Source organism: Microtus oregoni, unplaced genomic scaffold, assembly GCF_018167655.1.
Source record: "Microtus oregoni isolate MIOR12 unplaced genomic scaffold, Mior012 000063F_ref0000156, whole genome shotgun sequence".
In the NCBI taxonomy this organism is placed as follows: Eukaryota; Metazoa; Chordata; class Mammalia; order Rodentia; family Cricetidae; genus Microtus; species Microtus oregoni.
This window is the reverse complement of record NW_024543873.1, coordinates 8680034-8701806: the sequence shown is the minus strand read 5'-3', so window position 1 is coordinate 8701806 and position 21773 is coordinate 8680034.

Below are 21773 nucleotides of genomic sequence, written 5' to 3'. Positions count from 1 at the left end.
GTATTATTCAGTCAAGGAATATTGTAACTATAAAAATGCATACCACAACATGTGAGATTTTAAGACACTGTGAAAAGACAACAACCTCTGGACCATGGGCATATATATATATATATATATATATATATATATATATCTCACATATATCTTAGCCAGTTGCATGTCTCTATATTAGGCATTGTAACAGAGGAAAAAAGCAATCATCAATCATACCAAGATGTAGACTCTGCAAGCTACAACAATGACTGGCCTGGCAAGACATGTCCCCTAGTACAAGAGTGGCATGGATGTCATGAGAATAACCAAATGCTTTCTGATTGGATTGGTTTCACTCCATGAGATGAAACCCATACCTGGCACCATTATTAGGCTAAAATAATATGGATAGAAAGGCCATAGGCGTATACCTCACTACCTTTTGCAAGATAATCTGGCAGCCTTCAATCCATTTGTTTCTCATAAAGCCATGTAATTTCTGATTATTTCTATTTGACTTCTCTGAGTTAATATTATGTATTTGAGGCCCATCCACATTTTCAATCCACTCCCTTACTGATTTTTATGTCACTAGTGTCCCATTGCCTTTCCCTCCCATTCCACACCTTCTTCCCCCCAACTCTACTTTCTAGTTTCATAGCCTATGTCCATACATTATAAACTAAGCTCCATACATGTGCAACAAAATAAAATTTCATTGTTTATAAATACCTTTTCTTGTTGTTTTGATGAACATCTAGACTGTTTCCATTTCCTTACTATTGTGGATACTGCAGCAATAAACACAGATGTGCAAGTATTTCTGTAGGATATAGAGACCTTAGGAGTGGCATAGCTGAGTCATACGGAGTTTTCTTTTTAGGTTTTTGAGAAACTGTCTTACAAATTTCTGTAATAACTTGACTAGTTTGCCTTCCTAGCACCACTGAATACTGGTTCCCTTTTACATTCCTATTTGTTACCCTTTATTTTCTTCATTTGTACCTATTTTGACTTGGGTGTTAGTTAATCCCAAATTAATTTTAATTTCCATTTCCCCAGTGGCTAAGGATGTTGATGAACATTTTAAAATATACATATGGTGGTCATTTTTTCTTCTTTTGAGAACTGTTAACACTAGTACACACAAATAAATAAGCAATTTAAGAAAAAATTTTCAAAAATACTCAAAAGATAAATTTGGAACTGTAATAGCAAATAAAAATCTATATAATATCATTAAAAATTTAGCATTGTATGCATTATGTTATGTTTGTTTTCTGGAGACATGGTTTCTCTGCATAACTCTTCCTGTCCTGGAAAACTCTCTGTACACCAGACTAGTCTCAAACTCACAGATCTGTCTGCTTCTGCCTTCCCAGTGCTAGGATTAAAGGTATGTGCCACCACACCCATCTATATTTTAAATATCATCCTTTCCCTGAATTGGTAATACATTATTTGTAATATATCCATCTTCACTTGTAATTTTAATCATTAAATAATTCAGTATACATCAAGTTTTATGCTAAAAATAGAAAGTTTTATTCCTGAGCATGTTCCCTGTGTTCCTATTAGACATACAGAGCATCAGACAAATTCAAGGTTTTCAAAAGTATTTATTTATCTTAATGTTTATGGGTGTTTTACCTTCAGAAGTTTTTCTGTACAGCACATGTCTGTCTGGTGCCCAAGGAAGCCAGAACAGGGTATTAGAACCTCTGAAACTAGAGTTACAGATGGTTGTGTACCATTTGTTGATATTGGGAATAATATGTGCATCCTTTGGAAGAGCAGTAGAGTTCAACTACGAAGCCAGCTTAGCTTTTAAGAGTACATTTTCAAGCAAGATTTTATACATACAACTTTTGTGTAGGTCATTTGTTCATAATTTATGAAAGTAATAAGTAGAAATAGAGGCACAATTATATAGTTGACTATAAAATACTTTTTATTTGGTACAATTTTTCCCTAAAAACACACCATTACCTTTAAGTGGCACAGACAACTATGTTAATCAGACAGAATGGGCTTTGCTCCAGTTTTCCTCACATAGGCACATGCTTGACATGGTTGCTTTTACTGTCTTTGAAGTGCTATTACAGTGGCCTAAATCAGGCTCATCTGTAGTTACTAAAAGCTTTCTGTGTTCTGCTATGTCATTGACCCAAGAAGGAAGATTTCTTCAAGTCATTCTCTCTTCACCAGGTTTCCACTGTGGTGAAGATCCAAAGATTTTCACACCTTCTAATGTGGAACCATTAAGATGTTCAAGTTATCCACACAGCCTGCATTATTTGGCCAACCTAAATCCTTCTTGCTGAACTGTTCCAATTTTGCATATAGGGAGAAAAAATCTTCAACTCTGGGGACTTGGCTTTTTTGAAGTGTAGACTGCAGGGTGGTTCATGGGACAGAACTCATACTTAGCCTGCAGAGAACTCAAAAAGTGCTTCTTGGTGCTTTAAGTAGGTGAGAACAGAGGCTAAGGAGAAAGAATTTGTTTGGGTTAGTCTTTGACTTTCTTAATAAGCAGACTATGAGCCAAAGATAGAAATGAAGAGATTTTTATCCTGGCATTGGAAAAAGGAAACACTTTGACATTCTCCATTACTGTGAGATACAAGAATGTCTAGACAGCTCTTTTAGTAAATGGAAAATTGTATTGTGTGTTTTGTTGGCTGCAGTGTGCAGGGAAGGGAGATAAGAGGCAGGCAAGGTAGGAAATAATCCAGCCATAAAATGAGGGACATCAACAGATATGATCTCAATAATTTAAGCTAAAATGAAAGATGAAAAAGAAATACTCTTAAAATAGAGTAAGCAGGATTTATTTCAGGACTCTTGGAGTATATCCTCACGATTCCTCCAAGTTGAACAACAGATATACAGAGAGGTTTTATTTTTAGCTCATCATTTTGGGAGCAGAATTGTTTCCACCAGCTAGAAATTGATAAGTTCTTTCAAAAGCACTCAGCCTTAAGCTTTAGGGACCAATTAATTAAAATTAGACCTTTCCAACCCTGTCTAGCTCTATGGTTGCTTTCATATTTTCTCTGGTGGCTATTGGTTCATTTACACAGTGGAGCTATTCTTGGAGACTTTCTTCTGTATTATAGCTGTCTATTGAGTACTTGGGTCATTTACTGGATTCATAGGAAAATTCTTGGTTGTTTGTGTAAAATTGAGTTACCTAAGAGGTAAATTTACAGACCAAAATTAGTTTTCATTTTCTTTTGAGTAAAATAATATTTAAGTTATCAAGTACTGTTATTTTCATACTGTATATGTGCCTGGAAATCAATTAAGCTTCATGGAACTCATCCTAGACTTCATGATTCATGATAGAAGTAGTGTGTGAAAAGCATATCCAGGGCATTCAACGCACATTGTTAAGAACTTCATGACTGAACAGTCTCTTAGGCTTGCAGATGTCTTACCTTAATCTTGTTTCCAGATTTCCAGAGGTTGTGGGAGAAGTTTGAGTAGTCCAATGTGTTTCAGTGTGTGTGTGTGTCTGTCTGTCTGTCTGTGTGTGTCTCTGTGTGTGTTCTCTGTGTGTATGAATCTCTTTGTGTGCATGTGAGTAGGAAACACTAAGAGGTTTAGGGGTTTTTTAATCTTGAAATGGACCCTCCTACTAGGTTGCTTTTAGAAGCATTAGGGTATTGTAATTTTGTAGTAGTTTTGGTATAAAACTAGAAATTTGATCAAATGTCCAACTCTCTGAGGCTGAGGAACGTCATACAAAAGAATGTGAGACCAATGTAAGAGCCTGAGGAAATAGTAGTATGTTGTACAATCCTTTCTTCTGGACATGATAAGGCCATTTCCCTCTTGAACTCTCTCACCAGTTGAGATTACATGCACAGGATCTGCCTAAGATGACCCTCTCCCCCATTTTTTTTGTGGATATTGAATGGGATCATTGGACCTTACCATTTCCTGAGGAGGAATTGCCAGTTAATGATTGAGGGAGGAGAACTTTTCTTCAGTGTTACATACAACCCTTCAACCATGCTCCTGTGAGTAACCTTACTTCATCCCATTGGATCAACAAAAAGGAACAAAGGACAATGGGGGCTAGTTTGAAAGAGGAAGGAGGTAAGTGAGAGTGGTGGGGTCACAAGAGAGGGTAATGGCAGATGAAAATGGTCAGAATAAATACATGAAAATATAATGAACAATGCAAGCCTGTAAAATCTTAACATTTTAGTATTCAACATTTTCAAATGTTAAGGAAGGGAATGTTATTTGATGTCTTATCTGTGTTTTCATTGTCTCAAAATTATATCCCCTACCTCTGCTTTATTTGTCCAGAGTCTCAAACAATCCTACTTGTGTGGTCTGCAGCATTTAGTTTTGTTTCATGAAATAAAATTTAGTAACTATGAATCAGGAGAGCCAAGTTTTTCTTCTAACTTTCCTGATGACAGAATTATCAACTTTTATAGAAATGGAGGTAAGAGAGTCATTTGGTAATCTTGAAAGATACTTTAGGGATATAACTTTTTAAAACAAATGCCATATGGTCCTTGTATCCAATCTGGAAAAGAAGGAGGATTTTTCTCCCACTTTGGAAAGGTGTATGGCATGCCTTCTCAGTGCTGACAGCACCCTGACTGGAATCTACTTCTTACAGTGATACCTGCCAGGGAAGCCCACACTATACAAACATCTGTGAGCTCATTCTCAAATGTATGACAAACTGTGATTTCCCCCCAACCCTCGAATTGCTTGTTATAATCTGTTACTGAGCACTATCCCACGATGATTAACATATGTCTAGAAGGGGTAACTCTTTTTACTTCAAAAGTTTGAACTGTTGCATCAGAATTCTAAGTAATTTTGGAATATTCTCAAAGATACAGGTAGGTTTATAATATATTGAACATTTTCTATTGATCCCATGCTGGTGTGATATCTATGCATGGGTCCATTATATTTTCCTAATGTTGCAACATGTACTTATCTGTCTGTTTTGCTTTATGAGATATAAACATGGATGATTAACTGAAGCTTCACATTCTCCTATGATTTTGATTCATAGTTCATCAGGGAGTTCCTTGACGAATGTTGGAGTGCATTATAGGAGAACATCTCTTGTTCTGAGTCTTCTCAGAAATTTTTCACTAAAGTCTCTGTCCAAACAGACTTTCCTGTACTGACAAAGTGGCATATGAAACTCCAACAAGTAGATCCAATTTTCTCCTTTTGGCAAAAAATTGTATTGGAGAGCTAGCCCAAGCCTGGGATTCTGACACTCAGGAGAAGGAAGCAGGAAGACTGGGCATTGAAAACTAGCCATGGCTGTACAATGTATCGAGGGACAGTTTGGGCTTGCGAGATTCTATCCAAGAATAAGAAAAACATACAAAAATGTAATTAAATATATCTTTGAGGTCCCTACCAACAACTATATAATCATATATGTGTGCACAGAGATAGTTACTATGGTTTTGGTCCTCCTTTTTGCTGTATGTGACAGACACACCGGCTCTCCCCTGTGGTTTTGATAATATCCTGTCACATGATCAGTCGCAAATAGCAATGAAGTGATTTCTTCAATAAGTATATGAATTTACTGTTTTTATTTTTTTCTTTTCTTTCTTTTTTTTTAGTCATAATCTGATGCTCAAGAACAAACCTTAGTTTTCATGTAGAATGGACAAGTCCTGAAACACCAAATTGCATTCTAAGTCCAGAAATTTATTTTTCTCAGGCAAAGTGCAAGAAGTTCCTTCCTATTTTCCATATTTTATCAAACCGCCCACAGCTTCACTTATTTCTGATTGCGAACTGTTGCACTCTTCTGTGTTATTTTTCAAAGCAGAGCAATTACTTAGAGACTTTGAACAAAGGTTACTATGAGACTATAATCTTATAACGGGTATATTAATCCCACCTTATTGATGGTATAGACATATTGAAAAGCCTCTTCATGAAACATCATTTTGATGAGCTTGGAAAGAAATAAAAAATGCAGTGCTGTGAAAGGATTAAATATCCAGAGCAGAGAAAATTGCTTTTGAAATTTAAATATTGGTACATGGTTATTCTCTTTCGATTTTGCATGCTAATGGTGAGTAGGTTTCCAAATAATACAGAATATACATATGATGAATATTTATACTGTGATATGAAATATCGAAACAACATGTAATTGTTGTCTTCCTGAGGCCAACAATCTTCTCTGCATTCTTTGTAGGTTCTGAAAGTAAAGCAAGCACAAAGGGAAAATGTCATGGCCTATTCAAAGAAACAACAGAAAATAAGCCTATTAGAAATCGCCTTGGAGACCTTTTCAAGTAGTTGATCAATAATAACCTTAAGTTTTGATGGAAATTAGAATTTTTAAATAGCATTAAACCTTCAGGACCAACATGTGAGCCTTGTAGAAAAAAAATATAATTAGAGTATGCAGTTGTTATGTAAATTTGATTTCATTATATTACATTTAGTGTTTGTGTGTGTGTGTGTATGTGTGTGTGTGTGTGTGTGTGTGTGTGTGTGTGTGTGAGAGAGAGAGAGAGAGAGAGAGAGAGAGAGAGAGAGAGAGAGAGAAATGGAGATAGAGAGAAATCTTTCAGGTTTTAAGAGAAGGAACTCATCTATGATGGGCAAATTAGAGTCTTTGCAAGTAAGGGATCCTTGTCGTGGGCCTAGAGCAGCTTTGAATCCCAAAGATATGTGGGCAAAAGCTCAGGAAAATACACATTTGTTTAAGTTCATAGTCTTTAACCACCTGAAAGGATTTCAGTGAAGGATTCTGGAGTACCTTTACAGAAGAGCAATGGTATTCACTAAGTTATATGGAATGGATTGCATTGTCAAATTCTCATGAAGACATACCAGTGAGTTGTTGCTGAAGATAGAGTCCTTGGAAGAAAATTCAGTTTGTATTGGGTCATGAATGTGGGATTCTCATGATGGGAATCAGTGCTCTTGTGAGAAGAAAGCAGAAACAGGGAACTTCCTTGCTCTATTCCAGAAGTGAGAGAAGTAACTCTCCCCCTGGGAAGCTCTGCAGCCTATGGTTCTTTGTTCCATCAGTTCAAATCTGAGATGAACAGATCTAACCATTATTTTAGATAAGGAAGCTGATTTCACCTCTGGTCTGTTTCTGTGCATGGCTTTCTGGTTTTGCTCTTAAAGTAGGGTTTGTGATAAAAATGTGAGGCTCATAAAATTTATTTGAAGTGGAGAGTACATTTGTTTTTAACTATATGTCCCTTTTTCTGGAGGAAAAGCCAGTCTTGACCACATGAATATGAACTGGTACCAGTGTTTACTTGGCAGAGTTTGTTCTGAATTGCAGTGAGTCTAGGAAGAAACAAAATGGCCTTGCATTTCCAGTTCTATGCACTTGAAAGAAGCATCACTGCATGAAGGATTGCTCAACATATTGTTCTATTCTTCAAATGTTGTGTAACTTATTATGACTTTATTATATAACTATGCTAATGCACACAACTTATGATTGTTTAAAGCTGAAACTAACTCCAAACATAGCTTTTCAATGACTGTATCAGTTGTTTTAAAGGAAATAAAAAACCCATATGGACTTAGTTATGAGACACATTGGAATTTTTGCAATAAGGATAGTAGACTAATAGATGTGGCTGTGTCTATTATGATTTGTGGGAGTGGGGTCAAGAAAGAACCTATAGTTTGTAGATATCAATCCCTACTATTAAATAAAGTTACTTAAAACAGAAGTAGTTTGTTAAATAAACAGTTTTAATAAGAAATTGTAAATTAGAATATGAGTAAAGACAGACTGCTATTTGATCAATTGTCTTTTGTAATATTTTCAAAACTCTACTAATATTCAGGAGAACGAAGATGTGTATAGAAGAAGTGGAAATGTGAAAACAGTGGGTTTGAATGGTCAAGGTCATAGAACTCTAAGAGATCTGCTTATCCTGATGTTTTGGGCTCCTCGCTGCAACCTAAATTTAGCTCTTCTTCTGTGTCCACTCTCAGGACTCTGGCTTCTCTATCCCAAGACAGCCTTGATCCATTCACTCTATGTGCTTTCCCTCACGCTCTAGAAGAGGGTTTTCTTTAGTCACAGTCTTTTCATTAGTGCTCCCTCTACGTATGCAGGTATGGATTTCATGTTCAGGTCCCCATGCTTGGTCCTCCCTTTCTTCCACTTCTCTGCAAGGTTACAAACTCATAGTGTGCATCCTGCAGAGTTTTACAGTCCTCTGGCCTTCATTATCCCAACATGACAAAACCGTACTTGACTGCACGACCTTTGGCATCCAATCCCTGCAACACTTCATGATGGTTATTTGCTGTGGATTGCAAGCACCTGTTTTGTCCCTATGAAACATATTTTTTTTGTTTGTTTTTTAACCAGAGGTAGTTATCCCAGAAAGGACTTATATATCCTAAGCTTTTCTTTTCCCTTTGCCAGAGACGAGGGAATCATATCAGATTGTGAACTTGAGCTCCCACCAGAGGCATGACACAACTTCTAGTTGTGGATAGTCAAGGATACAACATGAGAGCCATGTTGGCTCTGGTGTGTTACTAGCCTGTTTTGGGTTCAAGCATACTTTTTTGTCAACCCAAGTGCCTTTTCAAGATACTTTTGCTCTGTTCGTGTGTATTCCTTTATGTGACACTGAGATTCCCTTTAGCACATGTTGAAGTTGAAGACATAAGGCTTAGCATAAGGTCTCAGAGCATTTATTGACTGAGTCATAGTATCTACCTTCTGTAGCAAAAAAAAAAAACAGAAAAACACATCATAAATAGAATAGATCCTCCCCAAGCTCTCCCCGGGACCATTATCCCCTGATATCTCATGTCATTTAATGTATTTCTTATGCTGACAGGCATCTTGGCTCCATTTCTTCTGATACATCTCCTGAAGGGCAAATATTACAGCTAAACTGAGTGTGAATTTAGGAGAAGAAAAGGAAACTGAAGTGAAATTAAAGCAAATGCTGGCTTTAGACACATGTTCCTTCAACACAGATAGTATTGACTTTATAGATGCTCTCTCTATGGTTATACAACAACTATGGAGAACATTATTTCTTGGTGGTTAATGTGCATTTCCCTAGCCCACTGTGGGCAATGCCATACCTGGGCATGTGCTCCCAGGGTGTAAAATAAAGCAGACTGATCAAGCTAGGAGGAACAAGCTAAAACAGTGTTCCTTCGTGGTTTCTGCATCAGTTCCTTCTGTATAGGTTTCCCCCAAAGACAGACTCTAACCTTTAAGCTAAATAAACCCTTTCTTCACCAAACTGCTTTTGGTCAGGATGTTTATTACAATACTAGAAAGTAAACTAAGACACACCCATATTAGTCATTCCATTATGGCACTAGTGGGCACATCTGGTGGGGTAGGGCATTATTGAAACCCAGAGAATTATTAGCTCAATAAGACTATTGGTGTCTTTTCTCCCCTATCAGCCAGCCAGAATAAACTGCACCTTCTGGAATGATGAAGGCTAACATGGAGGGATGTATTAGTCAGGATTCTCTAGAGGAATGAAACCAATTAAAATGGATAAATGGATATGTTGATTAGAGTGGCTAACAGGCTGTGGTCCTGATAACCCAACTATGACTGTCTACCAATGGAAAGCCTGAGAATTCAGTTGTTGTTTAGTTCATGGGACTGGATGACTCTGATGGTCTTCAGTATACATTTGAATCCCACTGATGTGGGTTCTAATGCTAGAGAAGGAATGAACTTGCCAGCAAAATTGAGGGCAAGCAGGCAGAGCAAATTCTTCCATTTTTCATATACGTGCAACTAGAAGTTGTGGCCCAGAAGTTGCATCTTCCTACCTAAAATTGTTCAATAAAAATAATCCCTCGCCATTGTACCCATCAGTGTTGTTTTTGGTTATTTATAACTGTAGTCAAGTTGACAACCAAGGGTGGCCATCACAGGGTCTCTATTATATTCTCTGGCTGTTCAGAAACTTACTATGTGAACTAGGCTTGCTTTAGACTCACAGTGATCCACTTGTCTCTGCCTCCTCAATGTTCTGATTAAAAGCATTTATAACCATGCTTGTCCCCACTTTCTCTTCTAAACAAGGTAATTGCTAAGTGACAGAATTTGGAAGACTTGTGTGTGTGTGTGTGTGTGTGTGTGTCTGTGTTTGTGTGTGTGAGTGTGTGTGTGTGTGAGAGAGAGAGCATGTGTGTACTTTCTTAAGTAGTAAGTCCTTGAATAATCTGTGTGAGGAAATAACCTAGTTGTTTGGAATCTGTATGAACAGCCAAATAGGAATAAAAGCAGTTTCTTATAGCCAGATGCTATTTCTCCTTATTAGTCATACAAGAATAGCACCTAACAATATTTTTGCAACATTCATAATCAAACTTGTATATTAAATAACTTGGACCTTAAAGTACAGTAGAGGATATGTGTAGCTCATATGCAGATGTTCTGATACTTCCTAAAAGAGCCTTGAACATTCATAGATTTTAGAATTTGTATGAGTTCTACAACCTCTTATGGACTCTGAGGGACAACCATGACTTCTTTGTCACTTTGAAGAAGCATATTGATAGTGCAGATTTTGTGATACCACTTTTATAGCCTCCTGTAGTCAAGGAGAAGGGCTTAAAAATAAAATTGGAAGTTTCAGTTTGCATATGTAGGTAAATGTCTGTAACCATGTACCAAATCTAAGCCATCTTGACTTCTCCGAATGATAACTAATTATACATGTAACAGCTAATGTAACTTTTACATACTTGTTAGCATAATTCAATATAATTCAATCAATCAGCACCAGAGGATGTAATTTAATAGCTCTACTTGGTCTAAGCATGATGTTAATAATACAGAGTGGCCAATCACTTACAAGGTCACAATCTTTCCTTAATATTTTGTAGGCTGCACTGTGTCTGCTGTGAGCTGATTTTTCCACTGTTTTGTGAGTTGTTCCTTTGTATTCATAATAAACTTCTATAATTTTTCAACTTGATCAGATTTTGTATTTGACATGTGTTTATACATAGTTTTTCATTTTTGTCATTTTAATAGAGTACTTAGAGGTAGAGAAGATAAATGCCTATAGTCAATGTGCCTATGAAGCCAGAATATTTTATCTTTAATAAAAAATCTTAGTAAGTACTTTCTGATGAAAGTCTTGAAGTGGGGAACAGAAAAAACATGACACATAAGCTTACAGCTCAGCGCAAAGCAGTGATAGGCCCTTCTTTGATTTCCGGCCTTTCTAGTCTTCTCCTCACATATATGAAATAAGTTTATTATCAGGCTTCTACATCTCTAAGAATCAAATTTACTTTAATGGATTTCTTAAGCTAAATTTTCTTGGAAACATGCATTTATATTTTGAGAGAGAGAAAGAGAGAGAGGGAGAGAGAGAGCAGTGAGAGGGTAGTTAATGAGGTAGGGAAGATCTGAGAGATGTTGGGGGAGAGAAAGAATATGATCAAAATATACTTATATGAAAATTAATGAAATTAATTATAAAATATAAAATGCATATATATAACTACATATCTGAATTGGTTGATAATTATCAAATATGTTTTTATATGTCTTATGCACAACATAAAGTTTGAGAAGCCATTCACGGTATCTGTTGGCAAAATTAAATCAATTGCCAGACAGATTAATTTACATATTATATTCCGGTAGTGAAAACACAAATTCTGCTCTTAAAATTAATAAATATATTACATCATTACTATAATAAACATGTTTCCCTATATATTTTTTGAACATTTTTTTATCACATGGTACTCATGTATCCTTTGTCCAACATTTGGTAATTTATTTTCACCTTCATAATGATAGAATTTCTAGATTCTAAATCTTTATGGTACTGTGACACTAATTCTTTTTTCATTGGCTTCCTTCATTTAACATAATGTCTTCTGTGTTAATTTATACTTTACCAGGATGTGAAAATATTTTCTTCCTTGTTATTTTAATCCCTAGTGCTGGGAGTAAAGGTCTGCATTATAATGCCAGGAGAAATCCCTTTTATTCCCAATGGTCAGTTTTGTTTATTTGCAGGCCTAGAACCTGTTTGTGGGGTTTGAAGGTTGTACCACAATGTTTGCTTTTAGATAGGGCTAGAGCTTAGGTCTAATGGAATGGACCTAGAGTCTTTATCTCCTTGTGCTTGAGTATACTCAGTACATTCAACCATAAGGTGGTAGTCCTTTGGTGTTGGAGCTTGATGGTGGCCCTGATGGCTAATAAGGCTTGGTTAATGGTTTCAGGAGAGCAGGTGTGGAGTCTGAATTTGTGGTACTTGTCTTGGAGCCTCAGTCCACGAGATAGATCTAGCCTTTTAGTAGAGTATGTTCAAGTGGGGCCTGGTCGCTGGGTCATCTGATGCTTTGCCCATAGGGACTTGCCTAGGGCAGGCTTGCTTCTAGGACTAGCATGGAGTCTAAATTCTAGGGCCAATATATTTTTCTGTTAGCACAGATGTTCAGTGTGCTAGGGCTTTAAGGACTATTATGGGATTAAAACATAGAAGATGAAGTACAAGATATTGGCCTGTCTGGGCTTATCCACTCCTGGGATTTATTGGGAGAGGAATAGACACTGGGTCTATACAGTACTCCTGGAACTTGACTATCCTAGAACCACGGAATTTGGGGCTTTCTTGATGTTGAGACTGGTCTGAATCTCATTTCCAGTAATATTAACCAGAGTTTCTTTCTGTGGGTGCTGGCCTGGCAACTGAGCCAATTAGGTGTTTGAGACTTCTAGGGCCATTCTGAATTTGACATGCGCCTATTGTAGACTCTGCCTGTGAAACAGACATAGGGCCTGAGCTTACAGGAGTCTGCCTAGTGCCGTGTTTGGAGGCATATGGTTTCTGCAAGCACCCAACTGAATGCTTAGTCAGAGAGTGCTCATCTCATTACCAGCTTTCTTCTGTGACCATAAAATCAAGTCTACTGTAGGAAGCAGTATCGAGCAGTGGGCCTTTACCCTCTGGAGGTAGAACAACCCTTTCGCTGGGGTCACATATCAGATATGCTATGTGTCGGATATTTACATTATGATTCATAACAGTAGCAAAATCACAGTTACAAAGTAGCAACAAACATAATTTTAGAGTTGGGTGTCATCACAACCTGAGGAACTGAATTAAATGGTAATAGCATTTTGAGAGCCACTGATCTAGAGTGTGAGGTAATTGATGTTGCTCTCATAGTTGGATGGTCTGGAGATGAAGTCCATCATGGAACCCTAAAGTCTGAGGCCATGAGTCTATGCTGTACTGAATTTACTTGGGACAGGACTGAAATTTGAATCTGAAGCAAAGTTCCATACCAAATTACTTTTCTTTCTCCTATATGAATGGTATATTTCCCATGTTCTACTACCTGGCCTTGGAGAAGGGAGGTGTGAAAATGTCCTAACCTTAATGAATAAGTTTCTTTCATTTATTGTGTCACATACAAGTGCTATTCTCAATTGGTTCATTATTTGAATTATGTTTCTGCAGAGAAATGAGACTTAGAGACCTATGCCAACATTATTTCACTCACATTCATAGCACATAATCAACATTTAGTAAATGCTGACTAAATAAATGAACATCTATATGTATAAGTGTAGTAATGCATTCATCAAAGCTGTTTTTATTAAAAATTCCCTAAATTCTCATTACCAGAGTGTTTGTCGTTTTTCTTGGTTTCACAAACATCATTAATAAATGAACTTTCATAAAAATCACAGTATGGGCAAAAGCAAAAAGAGTACCCAAGAAAGCCTTGTTAATATAATACATTCTAAAGAGAGCTTTCCAACGTATCTTCCGTAGGATTTTATATGGTTTATAATATGGTACATGATATGATTGCTGCATGAGCACATGATTAGTCTAGGGCTTATACCATAAGATTTTAAAGGCCTACAGTACATCTGTATCACTTCCTCATTTTTTAACTTGGAGCACAATTCCTTGGGGTAGTTTTTAAATCTTAATAGGTGACTGGATTATTTCTCCTTTATTATGTTTAATCATTTAATTACAAATATCAAGGAATAATTATGTTTCTACATGTGTCTAATAAGTACTTTAAATTGTTCCTAGAGTTTTTCTAATTTCCTAAGGTTCTATAAGCAATATACCTTCTTTTCTGAAATACTTGCATCTCAGCTATATGTTAGAAACATTGCTATTTAATTCCTAACAAAGGACATTTTGTTAAATTCGTTAAAAATTAACAACTGTCTGAGATGTCAAGCTGAGTGTAATAATGAGCCGAGTTAAAAATAATTTAATGAATTCATGCATCCTTTTAACACATATAATTTAGAATGGGCTAAAAATGACTTATATGGAAATGGAGTATGCTAAAAATCCCTAGCATATAACTGCTAATAACTTTACCTTGTTAGAATTAGAAATCTCATCAGCTATGCCATGCACACTAAAATCTTAAGTTTTATAGTGTCATTCTCAAGTCCTGGTTTGCCCTCATTCTTTTATAACCACCATCAATCTGTTTACAATATGTTTTCTTATATATAAAATATGTATGTATGTATGTATCTGTCTATCTATCTATCTATCTATCTATCTATCTATCTATCCATTTACCTACCTACCTACTTACCCACCTACTACGTACCTACATATCTATTAGGGAACAAAGGAAAACCTTGAGTCAATGAACTTCTGATTGATGACATGTAAATAGAAATAGCAAAAATTCATCTTGGGTATGTTTGCTTCTATTTATTCTAGATCTTTCAGGTGTGCTCTTAAGTCACTAGTATGGAATCTCTCCAATTTCATTATATAGGTACTTAGTACTGTGTACTTTAATCTTAACACTGTTTTCAGAGTGAACATAAGTTTAGGTATGTTGTTAATTTATATTCAATGATTTCTAGGATTTCTTTAGTTTCTTTGCTTCTCTCTTGATCCTGTGGTCATTTAGTAGAGAGATGTTTAGTGTCCATAAGATTTTAGGCTTTCTGTTCTTTTTGATGTTGTTGAAATTCAGTTTTAATATGTGGTGGTCTGATAGGATACAAAGAGTTATTTCTATTTTAATTTATCTGTTAAGATTTATTATTTGAATGGAAGCCTACAGAATAGGAAAAAAATCTTCACCAACCCAACATTGGATAGAGCGCTGATCTCCAAAACATACAAGGAACTCAAGAAATTGGAAATCAAAAGAAAAAATAATGCAATAAAAATGGGGTACAGACCTAAACAGAGAACTCTAAAAAGATGAATTTAAAATGGCTGAAGGACACTTAAGGAAATGCTCAATATTCTTAGCCATCAGAGAAAAAAAAATAAAAAAAAAAAACCTCAGAGATTCCATCTTAACACCTGTAAGAATGGCCAAGATCAAAAACACTGATGATGACTTATGCTGAAGAGGATGTGGGGTAAGGGAACATTCTTTCATTGCTGGTGGGAGTGAAAACCGATAAACCCACTTTGGCTATCAGTATGGCAATTTCTCAGAAAACAACCTTACTCAAGACCCAGAAATACCACTTAGGGGTATATAACTGAAGGCATAAGTCACAAACAATGCCACACCAGTTTGGGATTATGATTAATAGGGTGGTATTTATTTAAAGGGGAAAAAACTTACAGATCACTGTCCCAGGCAACAGCCCTCTACGCAACCAGGAAGGGAGTCTAGTCGCCAGTGGAGCAGGAAGTGAAGAGAGAGAGAAGGGAAGTGGCCACTTTTTTAAAGGGAGAGAGACCACGCCCCAATGGGCTGGTATCTCAGCAGCTATAGGCTGGAGGAGTGGGAGGACCTCCCGCAACACCTCCGCCCTTTTGTTTAAATAAGAGAGTTATAAACCTACTAAGAAATTATATACAATAAGAACAAATATCCTATTCTAACTAGCTTGGTCTTGTATAATAAATAACTTGGTCAAGTCATGAGAGAAAGTAACTACATAAATATAGTCTTCAACCCCATCGAAGATCTGAGAAGGGAAATAATGTTACCTGGGTAATTAGGAAGTTCAGTAAAACAACTTCCAAAACATGCAACAAATCACAGAGACAACTAGCTACCTGGGCAATCACCCAAAGTCACATTAGCAGCGTTGAAGCAACCAACTTTGGCTAAGGCCTAACATAACTGACATACCATTTTCTAAGGCAAGCAACTTTTCAAAACTATCTTACCCTGTCTTGGCAGGATATGACAGTCCTGTTTTATCCATTGATGCATGCTCTGTATCTTTGTCAGTCGTTGAGGTATGGGCATTTCTTTGCCCAAAGGCCAGTTCTGCCAAATAGAAACACTCCAGGTGCAGTGTCTTTGGTGCTCAACGTTCTCTCGGGAATAGAGTGGTGTTGCCAGGAGCAATTGTGTCTCACTACCACAAAACTCTGAGTTAGATTAAAGGCCATTTTCTACAGCTCTTTGAAGAAGTTGAAGATTATCTATCTATACTGAGTATAATCTCTATGTTTCTAAAGAACCTGATTAGTCTAATTATAAATGACAAACTTAGATGACTATTAATCTATATAATTCTCAATATCTATCTAACTTAAAGACTAAGACAATAAACGACTGTGAAACAAATGAGGACAATGACCGCCAAATATAAACAATGTACAAATATACATTGCAGTAGGTAAATATATATCAATACACAAAAACATTATATAAGTATCTTAATCAGAGGTTGAATTGTACACTGCAATATGGCAAATATATACAATATATATATCAATACAATATATGTCAATATAATAAAAATATGTTTTAAACAGAGGTAGAAACATGCATGCATACCATAGTCAATATAATTTAACGTTGTATCAATATACAAGAATCTATACCAATATATTTGTCTAAAAACAGTAACTCACAATTACAAATCTATTATCCGATCATCCCTCTTTTTTTTTTTCAAAATGATCCCTGAGCTTATAAAATTCCTCCCCCAACCCTCAATCGTACACTAATTATAATCAACCCCTAAATGATGTCCCTAAACCCAAGGGCAAACTATACTGGGAGAGGGGATGTAGTCCTCTAGAATTACTTCCAGCTGTCATGGGGGCGACGTTCTTTCTGGGGGATCCTGTGAAAGTAAAGTGATGGTTAAATTTCAATATCAATGTCTTTTAAAATTGCCAATAGTCTCTAAGTATTTTGTGCAGACCTGGCCAAAATGTTGTATAAGATGTGCACCATTTCAGCTAACCAAGTTGGAACTGTCTTGTGCAGCTGGTACCCAAAGCAGGTCTTGTAGTAGTGCTATCAGTATCATGACGTCATATCAACCAGGTGGAGTTGTTGTTATGGGGCCCCATCTTCTTCCTGGAAACTTCAAATATCACTTCAGGAAAAACTCATTGTTCATTGTGAAAAACTTAAACATTAATCATATAGACATATATGTATGTATTCACTGAAAGGCATGATAGATATATTCAATGAAAAGTATGATAGATATGAAGAAAAGCAAAGATGTTTTCTAAACTCGTATTTCTTTCTGTCCCATATCATGGCTCTTGACATGAGACAGAAACTCCAGAAACTCTGGATTTTTCTCTTACTAACAGGCTTGGAATTGGAGAGGGACTGAGCCAGAGTCCAACTTCAAAACCAGCTTTATAAATTTAGAAATAGGGTTTAATATATTTTACTTACACAACTCATTCAGTTTTCTTGATATTTCCTATTGGGCAGGTATTTTTCCATCTGTCAGTATCCAAACATCCAGGGTCCCTTGAATTTTTCAAAGATGAGTGTTTTCCTGTGGAGATAAGAACAGAACCCTGCCCCCATTTTATGTTTTTCTTACCACCTGTATGAATATCATTATTGTGGATGAGTTGTCATTTCTCCTTTCCAAGAGGTTTCTCCTCTTCAAATCGAAACTTTATTAATTTTGATAGTATCCACAATCTTTCTTCTCCTGTGGAAACAAGAGCAAAGCCCCTTCCCCAACGTAGCACATCTCCTGGCTTCCATTGAGAGGTCAGCACATCTTTGAAATAAATCGGTTGATTTAGTTCAGCAAACTTTTCCATTATCCAATGTCTTTCTGCTGCTGTCGTTCCTTTCTCATTAGCGTTAAGAAAATTCAAGGTTAATAAAGCATTATGTAATCTATTTCTGGGGGTATTTTCTGTACCTTTCTGTTTGTTCAGCATATCCTTTATAGTACGATTTGATTTTTCTATAACTGCCTGACCTGTAGGATTATTTGGTATACCTGTAATGTGTTTTATATTATAATAATCAAAAAAGCATTTCATTTTCTTAGATATAAATGCTGGACCATTATCTGTCTTTATTTGTGCAGGTATACCCATGATGGCCATAACTTCCAATAAATGTGTTATTACTGAATCAGCCTTTTCTGAGCTCAGGGCAATAGCCCATTGAAAACCTTAATATGTGTCTATGGTATGGTGTACATATTTTAATTTACCAAATTCCATAAAGTGGAACACATCCATCTGCCTGATTTCATTTCTCTTAGTACCCTTTGGGTTACTCCGGCTAGCTCAGTCGGTAGAGCATGAGACTCTTAATCTCAGGGTCATGGTTTCGAGCCCCACGTTGGGCGCCATTCTGTTGTAGTATGGGTGGCGGGGCTGCGTTCCTGGCACCCGGCCGCCCACATGGCTAGCTCTAGCTTATGCCCCGAAATAATTACACAGAAACTGTATTCTTTTAAACACCACTTGTCCCATTACATCTAGCCTTTTCTCGGCTAACTCTCACATCTGGACTAGCCCATTTCTCATATCCGTGTAGCTCACGAGCTGGCTTACCAGGAATGATCTTAACCTGTGTCTGCCTGGAGTGGGAGAATCATGGCGACTCACTGATTCAGCTTCTTTCTCCCAGCCTTCTGTTCTGATTACTCCTCCCACCTATGTTTTAACCTATGAGGACCAAGCAATTTCTTTATTGCATAACCAATGAAATCAACAGATTGATATATGACACTCCCACATCAAAAGATTTTCCCAAAAGCATAAATGCAGCTGCAGAATGAAAATAGATGCATCTCATTCACCTGTAGAAAATCAACTCGAAGTTGATTAAAGAAATAAAAACTTATTTTAAAACCTGAAATGCAGAAATTGCTAGAAGAAAACAGAGATGGATCTCGAATGCACTTCAAGATCTAGTTTTCTGGGAAATTTTTCTGAAGCCAACATCAGTAGCATAATAATGGGTCTCAAGAATGATGAAATGACAATATATAAAATCAAAATTTTCTACACAACAAAATAAACTATCAATATACTAAACATCCTACCAGATGGTAAAACATCTTTACAGACTATGCTTCAGATAGGAGGATAATATATTCTGTTTACAAATAATTGAGAAAAGTTAAACACCCAAATCAACAAATAGCCTAATGAAATCTACAGATAGTGCTCCAATAAAGAAACCAAAATGGTCAGTAACTACTTTGAGAAATATTCAACATACTTGATATAAGGGAAATGGAAAATCATTGTGGAGGTTTTGAAAAAAGTAAAAATAGAAATATTAAAAATAAAATTATAATATTAATAAAATATAATATTAAAAATAGAAAGAGCTAGCTATATTACTTCTGGATGCATATCTAACATATTCTATATAGAGCCCATCCAGATATATTGCTAGTCTATTAATTATTATAAGTTGTTGAGGGAGCTGTGGGCCTCTTCCCACAGCCCAGCTCCCGGCCGCCTGGCTAGCTTATGCTCCAAAATAGCAATACACAAATTGTATTAATTTAAACACTGCCTGGCCCATTAGCTCTACCTTCTTACTGGCTAATTCTTACATCATGATTACCCATTTCTAGTAATGTGTGTAGCACCCCAAGGTGCGCTTACCGGGAAGATTCTAGCCTACATCCATCCTGGGTCAGCGCTTCATCGCGTCTGCCCCAGAGAGGAGAGCTATCGAGTCTGAGCTCACTTCCTCTTCCTCCCAGCATTCTGTTCTGTTTACTCCGCCTACCTAATTTTCTGTCCTATTAGGGCCAAGGCAGTTTCTTTATTTAACCAATGACCTTCCTCCATCAATAAGTAAATAGAAACAGCCTAGATGTCCATTAACAAACAAAAGAATAATGTAAATTGGTACATAAATACAATAGAGTCTCAGTAAGCTGAAAAGTAAAACATAAAATTGAAGGGGGAGGAGGGTAGATTCAGAAAATATAATACTAAGCAGAATGTCTCAAGCCCAGAGATATAAAAAAAAATATGTACTCTCTCTTAAGTGGATCCTAAACTGGAAAATATTCATATATATTGACTGAAAAGAATATATATTCTTGAAACCTGTAAGACTTGAGTTAAACTGTGACTAGTGACATTAGGGAATGAACAAAGGACATATATAGAAAAGTTTCTAGGAGTGTATGCTCTTATAGAGAGTACCTACTGCTACCAACAGGTATAGTACAGGAGGGCAGGTAAGCTACACTAGGTAGGAAGTCTATATAGGTAAATATTCTCTCGCCATAAAGACATGTTAGAAGGAAGAAGCTGCAGTCACCGGATTTTTACACACTGGTCAATCACCCATAAACATTCATACTTGGAAAAGAAGAAGATGGCTTTCACAATTCCCCCAAAAGCCCCTGCTTTCTCGGAGACTATGCCAATACCCAAAACCCCAGGTAAACCTTCTGCCCATAGACTGCCAATACTCCTTAAGAGCCTGTCAAGCCTAATCCTAACAGACCCTATACTACTTTCTTGTCACCTAATTTCAGCCCACAACTCCATCCAAAGTTTCTAGCTTTGACAAGAGGCCATGACAGCACCTAGAACAGCAGAGAAACACACTGCTATACCAAATGACTCTCAGGTCACCAGAATCACATGCCTCTCTAGCCAGAAGACTAGCAACCAAGGAGATAACACCCAGGCAACAAAGACAAATTCAGAAATTAGCACCTAGACCTATAATTACCCCAAACCCAAAAGCCTAAAGGTCAGTGTAAGAACACAATCAACAACAGCCAAGGCCCTATGTTACCACCAGAACCAGCTATTTTATTACAACAAGTCCTGAATAGTCCAACACAGCTGAAGCACAAGAAAATAAGCTTAAAACCAATTTTATGAAGATGATAGAGGTAATTAAAGAGAAAATGAATAAAATCCCTTAAAGAAGTTGAGGAAAAGACAAACAAAAAATTAGAGAAAATGAATAAATTCTTTTTTTAAAAAAAGCCATGTAAAAACAAAAGTGTTGAAGACTACTATACCAAGCAAAGTTTCAGTCATCACAGATGGAGAAAACAAGATATTGCATGATAATGTCAAATTTAAACATTATCTATTCACAAGCCCAGTCCCACAGAAGGTACAAGAAAGAAAGTTCCAACCTAAGGAAGTTAACTACACCCATGATAATGTAGGAAAGAAATAATCTTACACCAGCAAAACCAAAAGAAAGAAAACACACACACATATGTATATATATATACATATACATACACACATATGTATATATATATATATATATATATATATATATATATATATATATATTACCATCAACAATAACAGCAAAATAACAGGAATCATGAGCTACTGGCAACTAATAAATCTCAGTATCAATGGACTCAATTCTCCAGTTAAAAGACACAGACTAAGAGAATGGATGCAAAGACAGGTTTCAATCTTCTGCTTCATGTAAGAAACACACCTCAACATCAAAGACAGACATTACCTCAGAGTAAAAGGTTCGGAAAAGATTTTGCAAACAAATCGACCTAAGAAACAAACTAGTGCAGCAATTCTATTATCTAGCAAAATAGACCTCAACCCAAA